The sequence below is a fragment of the Crocuta crocuta genome, unplaced genomic scaffold (assembly GCF_008692635.1).
Source record: "Crocuta crocuta isolate KB4526 unplaced genomic scaffold, BGI_CrCroc_1.0 scaffold95, whole genome shotgun sequence".
Classification (NCBI taxonomy): Eukaryota; Metazoa; Chordata; class Mammalia; order Carnivora; family Hyaenidae; genus Crocuta; species Crocuta crocuta.
This window is the reverse complement of record NW_027530971.1, coordinates 730,635-749,317: the sequence shown is the minus strand read 5'-3', so window position 1 is coordinate 749,317 and position 18,683 is coordinate 730,635.

The window sequence follows — 18,683 nt, the reverse complement described above, 5'->3', positions numbered from 1 at the left end:
AATTAACCTGTTTCAGAGGTAAACCCCCTAAAACAGCACAGAACAGCATGAACTAATACCCACTTACCACTGCAGCAGGCTGAAGGCTGTGTGCTTCCTGGTCTTTTGATGATTCATTGCTATCAAGGGAAGAAAAGAAAAAAGGAAAGGAGCTAACATTTATTAAGGACCTGCTGTGTATTGGGCACTGGTCTCCGTCATTTTATACATATTTTTCTCACTGAATCCTCAGGAGAAGGTATTATTGGCCCCTTTCGCACAGAAAAAAGAAGGAAAAGTTAAGTGACTTGCCACCTTAATGGCGGGGAGGAGGCAAGATTCAAATTCAAGTCCATCAATTTCCAAGTCCGATGCTTTTTCTGCTACATCAGGCCAAACGTGTAAGGATATTCATAGTGTGGCTGAAGACGGAACAGAAGGGAGGAGGGGGAAACAAAATGTCCATCATGTCCATCTTTCATGAGGAAATAGATCCATTCTCACTTACTATTTTTAACAGGTGAAAAATAACGCACAAAATAATGAATTGGTTTGTTTCATGCCACTGACTCTGAAGATGAAACAGTGCTAGCTTCTAGTTCTAGGGATGCCTGTGGGATTCTCCTGAGTTTTGTGTGAGAGGGAAGCCTGCATGGGGGCCCCTGTTAGGACAGGAAGAGGAGGCAATGCAGAAGCTCTGAAATAAACGGCATAGAAATCCAGCTCCACCACATATCCACATGAAAAGAACCTCCTGTGACAGCACACAAGCCAAATCTAATTACCACAATGCTAGGAGACTCTCCAAATGGACTCTGGGACTTTTTGTGTTGAATCTGCTCGAAATTATCCACTACTACGTATAATCGTAATCAACAATTCGGACTCAGATTTGACCACCAGAGATAAAAAGGAGATCCTGTACTTAGGGTACTGATATTCCAATGGAATAAATAACCTGATAAAAAGTAAATCTTAAATTTAGACTTTTCAGTGGTCACTCACACCTAGAGGATGAAATCTAACCTCCTTGCAGGTGGCCGAGGCTGGCTTGCCTCCTTGGCCCCATCTCCCATCACGTGCATCCTCATACTTCACAAGAGCAAATTATTTGGAGGTTACCCCTCTCCCAGTGAAGACACCCCAAATACCATCTCACACCTGTATGGTTCAGTACACCCCGTCTCTATTCTGGGAACTTCTAACCTGGTAATATCTGTGCAGAATTTGGGAGAATGAATTTTTCCCAGGCTTCATCTTCGCCTTGGATTCCACTTCTATGCCCTCGTTGATTCTACACATTACACACACTTGTATGGCACTGACCACACCCACCCCCTCTCCATCCCTCAACGATGAGCCCCCTGAGAAGAGCGCTGGCACAGACTAAGTGCTCAGTAAGGAAAGGAACCAATTACTCTAAGATATCTTAAAACACTTTTTCTTTATCTTGCCTGGAGTCTTCAATGAGAGATCAAAGCTGGCTTCTCATTATTTCTCTAAAGCAACCACAAGGAATAAGCTCCTTAGTCAAAGTTTCAGTAAATCCTTCCAGAGGAAATCCAAAAGTTGTCGATGTTTCAGATGAGCATGAAATAAGAATATCTATTCTAAGATACATGTAAGATAATTGAAGGACAATATTCTTCAAGAATCTATTGATTCTACCTGAAGCTAGTGAAAAGGAGATAGAAATGTAAAAGCCGGTGTCCCCTCCTCCATGATGCCTGGGGCTTTGGGTACATTGTTCGTTCCTGTTCGAATTCAAACACTAAGACACAGCACCCACAGTATTGCAGGCCTTATAAGAGAAAATAACTTGTGTGGTTTGAGGGGTTGTGTGTACTGTTAACCAGCAGGTGTCGTCAGAGACAAGAACATCTACTGTGGCTGCCTTCTCAGGGATGATCACCCAAAATCTTGCTCCAGCTGGAATTCTTGCTTCTTTTTTTTTTTTTTTTTTTTTAATTTTTTTTTAATGTTTTATTTATTTCTAGGAGAGAGAGAGACAGCGTGAGCAGGGGAGGGTCAGAGAGAGAGGGAGTCACAGACTGAAACAGGCTCCAGGCTCTGAGCTGGCAGTCAGCACGGAGCCCGACGCGGGGCTCGAACCCACGAACCGCGAGATCATGACCTAAGCGAAAGTCGGACGCTCAACCGACTAAGCCACCCAGGCGCCCCTCTTGCTGCTTTCTAAGGTCCCATCCTTGTGTAGAAGCTTCAGCTGGAACAGTCAATGTCCATGCCTGTGGTTCTAAAGTTTATTACACAGGAGAGTCACATGGAGAGCAGGGATTGTTAAAATGCAGATTTCTGAACCCTAGCTGCAGAGGTTCTGATTCAGTATATATGGAGTAGGGCCTGGAATAAAAAATTTCCAGTTTGGGACATCTAAGTGGCTCAGTCAGTTAAGTGTCTAACTTTGGCTCAGGTCATGATCTCCTAGTTCATGAGTTCGAATCCTGCAGTGGGCTCTGCACATTGGACCTTCTGTCTCTCTCTGACCCTCCCTCTCTCTCAAAATTAAATATGTTTTAAGTATATAAATTTTTAAAAAGTTTCCATTTTAAGCACCACCTAATTATCCTCCCCCAACTCTCCACTGTGATGCACTTTAAGAAATACTAATTTGCACCCACAGAGACTATAAGACATCATTTTGTAGCCTTGACTCAGAGACAGTCTGGCTAGAAATAGACTCATTTGTTCACTCATTTATCAGACATCCACTGAGCCCTTACAGCTAGCCAGTCACCACTGGCTACCTTCACAAAGCCACTGCTCATCCTCAGGCTTGAGATCACCACCACGGGATCAGTTATAGAGTCCAGCAAAGACTCAAACTACCCTTCCTTATATTCACCCCATCAAAGAACCTAGCTCGCATCATGAGAGGAAAAAAGTCCTCTTTTCCCATAAAGAACACTCCCATGTTTACAGAAATTCTGCCAATAAACAGATACCTAATGGTTAGTTACAGGACTAACATTCAAAAAGGAATCTTGTTACCAAGATCCATTCTTTGAAACACTGACAACAACAATACATCCATAATTTTAAAACAAAGACAAAAATATAAACCCGTTAGTATCTGAAAATCCAAATGCTGTTGAATATAGGTTCCACTGTCCTATTCACTTTGCAAATCCAAGATAAATAAAAACCCTAGTAGTAAAAGAGTAGGATAAATTACATTACTACAGATAAACCATAAACTAAATTCCATTAGATACTTAAAATTGGCATGATATGGTTACCCAGGGGGGTTAAGGGAGATTGCTTTCTTAGAAACCAATGAAAATTCTGTATTCCAAAGCAGTCTATGACTGAAACACACCATCTGTTCAGTGGCCAACACTTACTATTTTTTCTTTAACTAACTTTAGAAAAGTTCTTGTCCGGGGCGCCTGGGTGGCTTAGTCGGTTAAGCGTCCGACTTTCGCTTAGGTCATGCTCTCGCGGTTTGTGGGTTCGAGCCCCATGTCGGGCTCTGTGCTGACTGCCAGCTCAGAGCCTGGAGCCTGTTACAGAGTCTGTATCTCCCTCTCTCTCTGACCCTCCCCTGCTCACGCTGTCTCTCTCTCTCCTAGAAATAAATAAAAATATTTTCTAAAAAAAGTTTTTGTTCTAGAATGGACTTTAAACGTCATTGCACCCAACTTTTCACTCCACACTCAATACTGCTTTACCACATTGCAGCTGCAAAAGTGCCTCCCACCCTCTGCACACATTCCTGTGAAGTCAAGGAGATCACTTCCATCCCTGGAGCTCAGTCCATCATGCAAATGTTCCAATTTTTAGGAACTTCTTCCTCACATGCTGACTGATAGGCAGGAAAAGCCAGTGACTCCACAAGAAAGCCTTCTCTGACCCCTCAAAGTTAGCATGGTGCCTGGGGTAGGGCTACATCTCAGCTGGATGGAAAGAAACCTGTTACTGTGGCCTGAACAAGGAAGGCATTAATTTTTCTGATGTAACAGGAACCCCGTAAGACAACAAAGCCAAGTGAAAAGCTGTGCAATGGTGTCCTCCAGGCAGTAGGCTCCTATATTTCTGCTCTACCATCTTTCACATATGGTTCTTGCTTATGCTTATAAGATTACTGCTGCTCCTCCAGGCATTACATCTGTATTCCAGACAGGCAGAAGAAGGGGAAAACCAGAAGGATGGAAGGTACTTATATTGAAAAGGCAAAACTTTCTTGGAACTCCCCCTTTTTATCTCACCTTACATCTCATTGGCAAGAACTATGTCACATGACCACCTCAAACTTCAGTATGGGAAGGTGGGTATTTTAGTTGGGCATTTTGTTGACCAAAGCAACATCTGGGTTAAATTCATGAAGAAGAAGGGCAGAATATATATTAGGTAGTACAATTAGCAGTCACTGCCAGAGCCTGATAGTAATAGGTGATTAACATGTTAATTGGTTGATAAAAATCTGTCTTTCTAACCATTAGAACCCTTCAGGGGCTTAGGACAAGATTATAGAAACTCTTCTTTCTCTGTAACATCCCTTCAGATAATTGAATATAGTGATCATTTCTTTTCATTTTCCCCACCCCCAAGATGTCTCTTTTCCAAGTAGATGTCTTTTCCAGGCGTGTCTTTAAAAACATTCCCATTTGTTTACATTCCAGGTGCGGACTGACCTATAAAGATTAATGCAGAGTCATTGCCTTCTTTCTGCAGTATACCAGGCTATTAACAGAGCCCCAAATCCCTCGAACTGAAACATTCCACTGACAATTTATACAGAGACTGCTTTGAACTCCAATGCTTGTGGGGAAGAGTGGGGGCAATGGGAACACACATCACTGAATACATACTCTGTGAAAGGCACTCTGCCATCTCCTTTATAAGGCATTCCATTCAGAAGACACCAAGGCCATATCAACCTCATTCAGGCCTGCAAGGCTGGTTTTATGGACTCTAGGAAGCACTGTACATTATCATTGCTAAACTCCATGCTGCCAGATTTAGTCCACTGCTCCTGAGCTCTGGTTGTTACCCAATGAACTACACAGTTGGTATTTTTTAGTTCTAACTCACCTTAAAATATGATCTATCTTCAGTATTAATTAGGATTATGTTCAGCTGCAGTGGAAAAAAAAAAAAACAACCAAATAACAATTGCTGACATAAGACAAGTTTATTCAAGAAGTCTGGAGATCATCAGCCCAGAGCTGACATGGCATGCCAAAGTATTAGGGATGCAGGCACCTTTCACCTTGTTACTCCATCATGAAGTTCTACCAGTTTCAAGGTCACTGCATCGTCCAGGATGACTGCTGAACTTCCAGCCATCATGTCTGGATTCCAGCCAGCAGGAAAGAGGAAATCAAGGAAGAGGCAATGGCCCTTCCTTTTAGACATATTCTGGTAATTACACGTCATTTCCACTTGTATCCCACTGGCCAGGACCAAGTCACATAGTCATAAGTTAGCTGCAAGGGGGGCTGGATAGTGTAGTTCTGTTCAGCTAAAAATCACCTAAATGTCACCATTAAAGACTGGGGGAAAAAAGGATATGGTGAGAGAGCCTATAGTCTTGATCACTCCTTCCATTTGTTTGTTTGTTTTAAGTAAGCTCCATACCCAACGTGGGGCTCAAACTCACAATCCAAAGATCAAGAGTCACATGCTCTACCAAGTGAGCCAGCCAGGTACCTCGCTTTCCATTTCTTCATCCACATCAGTGGGAAAAATATTAAACTGTCCAACACTAAGGCAAAAGACCAACAATAAGAGTTACTATTCACTGAACATTCACTATGTGCCAGGAACTTCTCTATGCATTTTACATGTAATAATGTAATGACAAAAACTCTCTTACGTTAGGCACTGTTACTCTACTACATAGGTAGAAAAACCACAACCACCACCAACAGAAGCCTAGAGAGGCTGAAGCCCAAGATCATACAGCTCATAAGGCATATAGGTGTGCTTGAATTGGAGCTCTTGCTCCTAATTAATCAATGCAATGCATTGCCTTAGGGTAATGTGTGAAAAATATAAAGTTCTATCTTATTTCAGCAACTGTTATTTTGTTTTTTTGGGTTTTTTTTTTCTTGTTGTTGTTGTTACTCACATCTGGCATCTGCCTCCTCTACTGGAGCCCTCCCTTGGGCTGAAATTAATTAGCAAGCCTTAGGTTTGGGCCTTCAATTAATGATTATTCCACCTATATTTCTTCTCAAGTCAACTTAGTCCTAGGAGCCTCGTCCTTTGTAATTTGGATAAACAGAACAGGCTCTCAGAACCAGGCTTATGCTGAAGAAAAATGGGAGATATGACCCAAGTGCAGGGAGCAGGTGTGGCAGCCCAGCAAAGACATCATGGCAGTGTGGAGTGCTTTAGCATGGCAAACAAGGTTCAAGGGCTTTGGAGTAAGAAAAACCTCAAGCTGAATCCTGGATCTGCCATTTGCCACCAGAAAAACTCTCTTAATTTCTTTACCTCTCGATTTCTTCAGATAAGACCCACTTTGCACATTTGTTGTGAGGAGTAAATAACATACACCTGCATGCACAAGCACACATCTCCAAACCATATAGCACAGAATCTGGAGCCCGGCAGGCACTCTCTTGCTTTAGGACTTTGATGAAGACCAGTGAAACTCCAACACACTGTTGGAGCTCCAGGCATCCTTGAAGGAATAAGAAATGTGAAAGATTAAACGTTGAAATGATAGTGAGGGAATAAATTATTATACTTTTTTAAAAAAAATCTTTTTTAAGACTTCTGGGAATTTATCCAAAGGAACAAATACAACTGAAGGAAAAACATAGATGCTATATTTTCAGAACAATCTCTGAACAGCGAAAACCTAAAAGCCACTACATGCCCACGTTGTGGAAGGAAGAACTTAGTGTACCAGGCACAGCTGCTCAGTGGAACTATGAGTAGACCCTTGAAAGGAGAGGATTGAGCCCTTGCAGCAGCATGACAATATATTTAGGATCAGGATTTATAGTAAGTGAAAAAAGGGAGACATAGTGATAGCACATATGGTTGCAACTTTGTATATATAACTATAACTGTAACAGCTATATCTATGTGTATATATATAGAGTGTATATATACATATATATACATGCACATGTTCATTCTTGTGTAGAACTAGGGAGAATGTATATGAACCAAAAATAGAACTGCCACAGGGATGTGAGCAAAAGGGTGGAATATTTTCAGTGTTTTAGTATTGCCTTTTCAATAAAACAAAAAAAAAAGCATTCCATAGTGCCATTAGGTAGAAAGTGAGTTTTCTGTAATTTTAATAAAAGCTAGCACAATGAGTACTTCTAATGCCCAGATCTTGGTTTCTAAATACCAATTTCCATTAAAAGGAACCAGGATTTCTTTAAGAAATTATTGATTACAGAGCTGAGATAGGGCAAACCCAACATAAGCCTGAAATAGTTGGGTTGTGTCAGTAAACAAGGAAGTACTCAAAAGGCTCATAGAGACAAGCCAAAAGTGTATAGGAACTAGTATGTATGTGCTCTTATTGGCCAAAATGTGAGATCATTTGGGCATAAAGATAATGATGATAGGAAAAAATCCATAATTCAATGAATAATTCAGCAAATAATTCAGCGTATTGCAGAAAATAAAGTTCTTCCTTATAGTAGAATACCAACTAATAAATATAGAAGGAATGATGGTATTAGAAAATCATCATTAGGCAAAAACCACAGTAGTCATTGTTTCAGAGAAGAATCATGAATAGATGCAAAAGCCAGCTGCATAGAAGGTTGATGAGAAACAGAATCTTTACATAGTCTCAAAATACCTCCCCACAAGATACTTATTAATTACAAAGGAAGAAATAGCAAATTTACAGTGGAGAGACCAAGAAGATCACCTTAACCAAATGATCAAAGTTAACATCACCAATAATGGACAAACAGATAGATAATCATGTGCCTCCTTATAGGAGGCACTGAGAAGAACATAATGTGATTTCTGTGGTATCCCTGTCAAAAATGCATTACCTAATCATGAAGAAACTTAAACCCAAACTGAAGGACATTCCATAAAATAAGTGGCCCAACTCTTAAAAAATGTCAAGGTCATAAGTGACAAAGAAAGACGGAGGGATTATTCTGAATTAAAGGACATTAAAGACACATAAAACTAAATGCAATGTGTGATCCTAGACTGAATTCTTGACCAGAATATTTTTTTTCCATAGAGGACATTCATAGGACAACTGTAAAAATTTAAATAAAGTCTGCAGAACATATATATACACACACACACACACACACACACACACAGACTCAGAAATGTAGAGATAGACAAATAAAAACAGAGTGAGAGGGACAAAAAAATGATAAAAGAAATGTGATAAAATGCTAACATTTTGGAATTCTGAGTGTGAGGTATACAAGAATTCTTTGTACTATTCTTCCAACTTTTCTGTACACCTAAAATTATTTCAAAATAAATTTAAAAAATATCTACCAGTGCCATTAGTTTTTTTCCTCAATTGTGGTAAAATACACACGACATAAATATGTACCATTTTAATAATTTTAATGTGATTTTTTAGAAAGACGGGGGTGGGGGGCAGAGAGAGAGGGAGACACAGAACCTGAAGCAAGCATTAGGGTCTGAGCTGTCAGCACAAAGCTTGATGAGAAGTTCAAACCCACAAACTGTGAGATCACGACCTGAGCCAAAGTTGGATGCTTAACCAACTGAGCCACCCAGACACCCCCATTTTAATAATTTTAAAGTACACAATTCAATGGTATTGAATTGTGCATTTGTACATTCATAAAGTTGTGCAATCATCACTACTATCTAAATACTCCAGAACATTTTTATCATCCTAAAAGGAAACCCTATACCCACTGAAGAGCATCCCTTCTTTTCCCCCTTTCCCTAGCCCTTGAAAAACACTAATCTGCTTCCTATCTTCATGAATTTGCCTATCCTAGATATTTTAGATACATGTAATCATACACTATATGGTTTTTGGTGTTTGGTTCTTTCCCTTAGCACAATATTTTCAAGGTTCATCTGTGTTGTAGCATGCATCAGTATCTAACTCCTTTTTATGGTTAGATAATGTTCCATTGTATGGGTATACCACATTTTATTTATTCATTCATCAGTTAATGGATATTGGATTGTCTCCACCTTTCAGTTATTATGAATAGGGCTATTATGAACATTTGTGTACAAGTTTTTGTTCCAATGTCTTTTGGGTGTATATTTAGGAGTGGAGTTGCTGGTTCATATGGTAATTGTATGCTTGAGAATGTACTGAGAAACTGCCAAATTGTTTTCCATAGTGTCTGCATTGTTTTGCATTCCCACCGGTAACATATGAGGGTTCCAATTTCTGCACATTCTAATTCATGTTTGTTATTGTCTGTTTAATATTCTAGTGGATGTAAAGTGGTATCTCATCATGATTTGCACTTCAATAATATTTAAACAGTAAGCATCTTTTCATGTGCTTTACAGCCATTTAAAAAAATCTTATTTAGAGAAATGTCTATTCAAGTGCATTGCTCCTTTTTAAATTGGATTCTTTTTTTTATTTTTAAAATTTCTAATGTTTATTTTTGAGAGAGAGAGAGAGAGAGAGAGAGAGAGAGAGACAGAACACGAGCAGAGGAGGGGCAGAGAGAGAGGAAGACACAAAATCTGAAGCAGGCTCCAGGCTCTGAGCTGTTAGCACAGAGCCTGACGCGGGGCTCAAACTCACGAACTGCGAGATCATGACCTGAGCTGAAGTCGGATGCTTAACTGACTGAGCCATCCAGGTGCCCCAAATTGGGTTATCTTTTTATTGTTGAGTAGTAACAGTTCTTTACATATTCTGGATACTAGACCCTCATCAGGTATATGATTTGCAAATATTTTCTCCAATTACGTGGATTGCCTTTGCATACATTTAAAAATAGTGACCCTTCATGCCAAAGTTTTAATTTTGATGAAGTCCAGTTTATCTATTTTTCTTTTGTTGCTTGTGTTTTGGTGTCATATCCAAAAAAACATTGCCAGGTTGAAGGTCATGACAATTTGTACCCATGTTTCCTTATAAAGGACTTACAGTTTTAGCTCTTTTTAAAAAATGTTTAATTTGAGAGAGAGAGAGAGAGAGTGTGTGTGTGTGTGTGTGTGTGTATGTGAGCTGGGGACAGGCATAGGGAAAGAGAGAGAGAGAGAGAGAGAATCCATGCTGAGCATGGAGCCTAACCCAGGGCTTGATCCCACAACCTGAGATTATGACCTGAGCCTAATTCAAGAATTAGATGCTCAAATGACTGAGCCACCCCTACATTTTAGCTTTTTTTTTTTTTTTAAATTTCAGAGAGAGAGAGAGAGAGAGAGTGAGCGAGCAGGGGATGGTCAGAGAGAGAGGAAGACTCAGAATCCGAAACAGGCTCCAGGCTCTGAGCTGGCTGTCAGCACAGAGCTGTGATGTAGGGCTCGAACCCACGAACTGTGAGATCATGACCTGAGCCAAAGCCAGACACTTAACGGACTGAGCCACCCAGGCACCCCCATTTTAGCTCTTATACTGAGTCTTTGAACCATTTTGAGTTAAATTTTTGTATACGATTTAAGTGTCCAATTTCTTTTTGTTTTTGTTTTTTTGCATGAAGATACTGAACTGTATAAGTATCATTCAAAAATGATATGGAAATGATAAATTTCCTTATTGAATAGTCTTGGCAATTTTGGTGAAAACACAGTTGACAATACATACATGCTTTTATTTTTATACCTTTAATCCTTTTCCATCGATTTCTATTTCTGTCCATGTGTATCACATTGTTTTGATTACCACACTTTGCAGTCAGTTTTGAAATCAGGAAGTAGTAGTTCTCCAACTTTATTCTTTTTCAAGATTGTTTTGGCAACATGGAGCCCCTTGCAAAACTCCATATGAATTTTGAATCACCATTTCTATTTCTAAGAAGAAAGACCATTGGGATTTTGGTAAGTATGGCATTGAATCTGTCAACCACTTTGGGTAAGTACTATCATCCTAACAATATTAACTCTTCCAGTGGGACCCTGGCTGGCTCAGTCAGAAGAGCATGCAACTTTTGATCTCAGGGTTGTGAGTTCAAGCTCCACATTGGGCATGGAGCCTACTTAAAAACAAAAAACAAAAAACCTAAAACAAAACAAAACAAACCCTAACTCTTCCAATCCATGAACATAGATGTCTTCCCATTTACTTGTATCTTCTTTTCATTTCTTTCAATGGTATTTTGTAGTTTTTAATGTAAACACCTCACATCACCTCAGTTAAATTTATTTTACTTTATTTTTTATGTTATTGTGAATGGAAGTGTTTTATTCATTTCCTTTTTATATTGTTCATTGCTGCTACATGGAAATAAAACTGATTTTTAGGTGTTGATCGTATAACCCACAACAATGCTTAATTCGTTTAAATATAATTGTATGTGTGTGTGTGAATTCATTATTATTTTCTATATACAAGTTCATGTCATCTGAAAAGAGAGATAATTTTACTTCTTACTTTCTAATCTGGGTGCCTTGTATTCCTTTTATTTCTTTTCCTTATTGAATTGCCCTAGCTAAAACCATCTGTACAATGTTGAATAGAAATGGCAAGAATAAGCAGGCTTGTATTGTTGTTGATCGTTAAGAGGGAAACTTTAAGTTTTTCATCACTGAGTATGACATTAGCTGTGTGGTTTTCGTAAACACTCCTTATCAGGTTGAGTAAGTTCCCCCACAACCACCGCAGTGATTTCCCCCGCTAAAATGCACAAATCATCAAGCATTCTAGCTTAAAATCATTCAGTAAGTCTCCATTTTCCTCAGCATAAAATCAAGTCCTTTAGCATGGCCCACAACACCTCAAGATCTGATCTTGGTTGAGTTCTCCAGTTTCACGTCCCCAACACCCATTTTCTGTACAGATTCACGGACATGTTGTTTCTTCACACATGTTGTTCCCTCTGCTTGGAGTACTACCTCCCTTCCTCAAAATGTTTCTTTACCTTATCCCATCCCACCTCCCTGCCCCTCCCTCCTTCAGGGAGTCTTCGTGCTGCTCCTGAACTAACTCCATTAGACTGTCTGGCATACTATATTACAATCATCTGCTTACCCCTTTGCCTTCCTAAATAGACTGTGAGACTTCGGAAGGTGAAGACAGGATCTCTCATTTCTGTATCCTTGGCTAATACAGGACTTGGTAAATGTCTGGAAAAAATGAAGCCTCTTTCTGTTTTTTTTTTAATACTTAAGAATGTGTCTTTTAAGTCCTAGTAAAGGAAGATCTGGTTAAGGATGAAGTAATACATTCAGTTAAAGAATCAGGAAGTTACAAGCTGGGACTTTATCAGTTCAGCACCTCCAAACCCCAATGTGAGAGCCATATGCAGACTATTTTGCTTTCATGGTCATTTGAAGAATGTGTATACTTACTTCCATCAAATAATAAAATTCTATGAATCTTGGTGTTCTCTTTTCAGGTTGCCAGGAAGCTCAAAATATTTAATACTTTATTATGCTTTGAACAATTAGTCCTAGATTCCAGCATATTTGTTTCTTCTTGCTTATGCCTTTCTTTTTTTATTTTTAATAACCTCATTTTACATACGCATTTTTGGAAAGAAGTGGTGAATAAATGTGCACATATACAAATAAATAAAAAATATTGCATTATTTCTTGTTAGCAAAGAAGTGCACAGATGATTAAGGTGACAATTAGTAGAACAGAGTTATAGCCATTGAGACAAAGTTTGCCTGGAGTTACTGAAGATGCAGTCATCGTTAGGTTGAGGTCTCTTAACTGAAAACTAGAAATTATGTAGGTTTCATTCATCAGGGAGTGAAAAAATAAATATTTTTGTTGGCACGGAGAAGTATTTTCAGGCCTTCAAACTCTTTTCCTACTGACTCCTTAACAGTACAGAAATTTTGCATCAGATAGCATTGAGAAGAAAAGGTAAATATTTCTGATTCAATTAATTAGAAAGTCAGAGCCTGGATGAACTTGACCATCAGGTGCAAGTCCCTATCTTTAAATGNCAGGCCTGTTAGATTTCTACCTGGAATATTCCTCTTCTCCTCTTCCTCTCTCCAAGGTCTCCCTCCTCCTGTCTCAGGCTCCTGACAGTTCTTGGTTCAGGTCTGAATGCACATGTAAGACTGCTGTATCCTCTCCAGGGTCACCTCTTGCTGTATATCCATATATGGGCTGAATGGGCTGAACGACTGGCATTTCCTCATGTTGCTGTATGATTGTTGATCTTATTCTTCTGAGTAGAATCTTCTCCCTTCCCTCTACTTTCTCCTTCATCATCCGGCTAATTCCTGCTCATTCTTTAAGGCTCGGTTCAGGTAGCTTCTCCTAATGACCCCATACTTCCCTATGTGCTCCCAAAGCACCCTGTTCTCATCTTAACCCTCACTGCTATCTATCTCCCTCATTAGGCTATTAGCTACTTAAGGTCAGGAATATTTACCTGTGAATATTTACCACTGGGTTCCCACATTATAAATCTTGCTGACCAGAGGAGGTCTCAGGAAATGCTTGTTGAATTAAAGTGAACACACTTAGCACATTGCTATAGACATGCTGAGTAAATGCATCTGAAATGGGCCTCACTTACTACATTTTCTGCAAAATGTGAGACGTGGATCTCACCAACTCTCATCAGACTGTGTTTTCTTTTTTCTTTTTCTTTGCTTTTTCTTTTTAACTAATCCTTCTAAATTTATGAAGTCTTTCCCATCCCCCGATCTTTCCCTCATCTAATTAAAAAAAAAAAATTCCCCTAAACTATTTGGATTTGACTTAAGATTCTCTTTCAAACTTAAAGCCAATTGTCCTAAACATAATTTATTGAGTGAATTCTTTCTTTTCCTTATTCATTTGAGATATATCCTTAGCTTTTATTAAATTCTTATAAATAATGTTTTGGGAACTATTCTATTCCATTAGATCTATTACCATAAGGGTTTAGTTACTATCATTTTATTACACTTACCTAGCTATTTGCTTTTGAATGTGACTATATTTTTTCATATTAAGAAACTATAGAGGAATATTTTAAGCATAGAGATAAGCAAAGAAAAAATTAAATTATCCATAATCCCATAACAAAGAGACAACCTTAATTATCATTTTGATGTAAAAAGGGTGGTTTTCTTAGCTGCCTTCTACTTCACCATGACATTCTCCAATACTCTAGAATGTACTGGTTGATATCATAGCAGGCTGAGTGTTCCCAGGGACATGCGTACTCTGTTTTCAGCATCAGTAAACTATGCATAGGAAGGGTTAGGTGTGTCTATTCCAACATGCTATGCCAGGTGCAACGGGTTATTCTAATGGTATGCTTACTTATATTATATATATTGATAAAAACTATGGGGCCCCTGGGTCGCTCAGTCGGTTAAGTGCCCAGGTCTTAACCAAACTCTTGGTTTCAGCTCAGGTCATAATCTCAGGGTTCATGGGTTCGAGCCCTGCATTGGCTTTGAGCTGATAGTGCAGACCCTGCTTGGGCTTCTCTCTCTCCTCCTTCTCTCTCACCTCCCCTCCTCTCTCTCAAAGTAAATAAAATTTTTAAAAATTAAAAAAAATGAGTATGAAGAGAGTAACTTCTATGAAAACTAAGTCAAATGTCTTGGAAAAATTATAAAGATACTAAAATTATTACTCAACTTGTGTGTGTGTGAAAATTATAAAGAATAAAAATTATAAAAATCTGGGAGTCCATACTCAACTGACTTCATAAGCATGTCTAAATTCCTAATCCGTTTTAAAAAATCCATGATTTCGCTTTAGTACATTTTTGGGTGGTTACATTACTGATGTGGTTAAATGCATAAAAAGACAAGAGACAACTTCGGAAGTCAGTCATAAAAGAGAAGTATTACCAATGTCAAAGATTGGCCAATGGATATTTACTTGAATTTAAACATTTTTTCTTTAATAATGATGCTCATTAACAAAAATTTCAATTAACTGATTAACTACCAATGCTTACAGAATTGCTTTAGAGAGCACCTACTATATCTTCAATTATTGAAAAATGTATAAAAATATGGATTTTACATAAATAAGATCAGGTTGTAAATACTCCTTTATCCCCCTTTCATTGACTATAATGTAGATATTATTCCAAGTCATTAGCTATTACTCATTTTTAATACCTTCCTAGTCCCTCCAATTAAAGTTCTATTCAACACTTCCTTTTTTTAGACATGTAAAACCATGTAACCTTTCTTGATTTTCTCTTTGTAGGACTGACAGAACACTTGGAGATCAATCTTATGTTCATCCTTGGGTTTCTTAAACAGTTAATCTCTTTTTCTCAATTTTCATTTACCTTTTATTTTTAATTTTGTGGTTAAATTGTTTTATTTTGTTGTAAGCTGTGAGAATCCTTCCTGGCAGATGGAGAGTAGATCAAACACAGACCCCTAATATCCTGTCTCCAAATATAAGGTTATATGATGAGTATGAATGACTAAAAGCCCTCTGTTTTGCCTTGAATTGCTTGAAGGCAATTACTTACTGTGGCCTCTCTAGTCTGACATAGCTGGCCAGGGAGTTATAACTACCTAGAAAGCTTTAAGACTTCTATTGAAAATGCTTGATAAGCCCATGAAATGGTCTAATAGCCTCGCTTTGCATTTTCTGAAATTCTAAATTTAACCTAGGTGCATCTTCTGAAGTTATTTTTCTCAGGATTTGAATAATAAATGCATACTATGAAACTAAAGGCACAAAGCACTTCTGACTTTTCACTGCTACTTGCCACACCTAAAAAAATAGTGTGTGAAGAGACATTGATCAGTTTCACAGCAGTTGATAGGTGACCTAAGGCCAAAGAGCCTCGTAGGACACTGGCTTCTTTCTCAACTTTTCAACACCTGTAAGAGCTTTGAGCTAGACAGCTATTTGAAACTCAAATTTTAATCATAACGTACATATTAATCTAAAGTGTACAAGTAGTATGCTTCCTGAAAGAAATCCTGTAGGTTTTTTTTTTATCTTCTAAAATTTGAGATTGAATACAGAGTGTACTTTCCATAGCCAAAGAGAGAAAAAATTTCTGGGTACCTTTTAGGAGATGTGAAGCTTTTTAATCACTAGGTGGTCTGTAGAAAAAGAAATAATGTAAATTCACATCAGAACGACCCAAAAAATGAATTAACAGTCCAGACTCATTAATATTCTTCCGTATCTCAAGTACCTCCATTGTTTGAGGATACCTCATAAATGTTCTACAGCCACAACTTTTGGCAAGATGGTATAAAGAGCTGGGCTATGATCTGGGCATTATTCACATTTGCTCATGAAAAGCAGTCTGTACAGAAGCCTCTCAAAAAAGTCCAAAATTATGAAACAAATTAGGAGAGGTTTATTGGTATTGAAAAAGTTCTTCCACTTATGACCACCTCTTCCTTAATCCTTTGTATCATTTAAAATATGGTTAGTGGGGCGCCTTGTAGTTCAGTTGGTTAAAGTGTCCAAATCTTAATCTTAGCCCAGCTCTTGATCTCAGGGTCATGAATTTAAGCTCAGCATTGGACTCTGTGTTGGGCTTGAAGCCTACTTAAAAATAAATAAAATAAAATATTAGTTTTAAACGAGCTTGATTTTTTCCACAGTTTAATGGGGCACAGCCACTACATAAATTATAACCAGAGTTTCATAAACCCACTAACTTAGCACAGATCCATGCTTCAGTTTATGTGCAGGGCACAGTACCAGGTACATGTGTTTTCTCTTATAAATGTTATCTAACAGGCTTTTTTCTACTCTATCTATTGACTTTAATTCAGCTGCAATGGCAGCCCAGACTCAAGCCGGGTGGGGCAGTGGTTGAATTTTGTACTTCTTTAGTTTGTAGTGCATTTATAGTTTGTACTTCAAGGATCCTAGGACATACTGCAAGGTGCTAGAAAAGAAGGCACTGGGAAATTCTGGGGCACCCTTGCAGCATAATGACCTAATCTGAAGCCAAGATGTTACCCATGATCACTTTCTATTGAAGAGTAGAATATGCCCTCCCCAATAAGACTGTAGGATTTCAAAACACGCCACCCCCAAAATGCCACTTTGGTATATTGACCATTTTGAGCTACACGTAGGTACCTGAAAGATAGTAAATGCAGGGAGAGGCTTTCTCTGAACTCTCCTTATGTGCCTAAAGACAGATCCTCCAAAAGGACCTCAATTGTCATCAAGTCTCTTCTTGGGAGGTTCATTAACCAAGGAGAATTGACTTCTCACAGGAAACAAGAAGTCAGACACCACACCCAGGCAAACTTTCCCACAATCTATCTTAACTCCCCGTCTATTCTTCTAAAGGCCCACTCAGCTTTCCTAAAAATTATCTCCTGTCCTCCAGGAGGCCTACCTCACCCCTTCCCTTTTCCTGGCAAGATGGTATTTAATCTTGAATTTTAAGCCACCTCAGAGAGTTACTCAATTTTCCCTGGGTATCTCCCATGTATACATGAGGTACACATGTTAATAAGTTTATGCATGTTTTTCTCTCATGAAATAGTCTGTCTTCTATTACAGAGGTCTCAGCTAAGAACTCAGAAGGGTAGAGGGGAAATTATTTTCCTCTCTTACACTACTGTTAATCACCACCCTGGCCATGGGAAAATGTTCCAACACAGTAGACAATGACATTCTTTCCTATAAAATTTTATTTATTACATAAAAAATTCTATACATTTGTTAGACTAAAATACAGTTTTCATTATAATTCTGGCAACTGAGTCAGTACACAGAGAAAACTTAGCATTAGATCAGCACTTTTTTTCTATTTCAAATTTCTGCACAAGAAAAACATTTCAAAGCTCCATCTCATATAGGCTCATTGTACTCTGAAGCCAGATGGAATTCCATCCAATTCAGAGCTCTTGGAAGTTAATTTTCCAGGAAGATTTGATAACTCCAGAAAGCTAATTGCTTAATATACATGTTTGTAAAGTCCTCTGAGAGCATAATGCTCTGTCTGTAAAGTCTGCACTGTGTCAATAATGACAGTCACAAATAGTTGGGTTACCACCATGTCTATGGGGCATGTTCAAGCACCTACTTGTTTGTTTCCCCTCCTGAAAACAGTGTAATGACACTGTGATAAGAAAAAGCTCAAAATAACGCTAAGGTAAAGGATCCTGACTACGGAATTCATGGAAGGCTGAACTGTGATCCTACAGTTCTTAATGGACAGACAGGACATGATACAAAAATTCATTCTGACGCTATGAAATAGGATGCAAATGGCGAAAGAAAAAGACAAAGACAAAAAGGCATCAGGTTGAGAAATATGTGGCACCACAACATACTTCTCGTGCTGAATGACACAGCAGTGAGAAATAGAGACACACTGATGTGTGTTTTGCATTCATATCATCACATACCTTGGGCTGGGCCTGACACTGGATGTGAAGGCTCAAAGCCCGAGAGGTCTATGGCAGGTCCCTATTGCACGGACTTGTCCTAGAGCTTGGCTGCCTGTTCTAGGGGCTCTATTCTAAACTCCAGAAGTTCGGATGGGTTGTGCCAGCAAGTACTTAAAGTTGGGCCTTTGGTCTTCAGAAGATATGCTTTTTTGTCTTTGGTTGTTTTTCCAGAGCCCCTGTCATTTTGTTCGGTGCCCTCCACACTTTTCTCCCCACCTTTCTGTTTTGTTAGTTGTAAAGTTTTTCCTCTTATA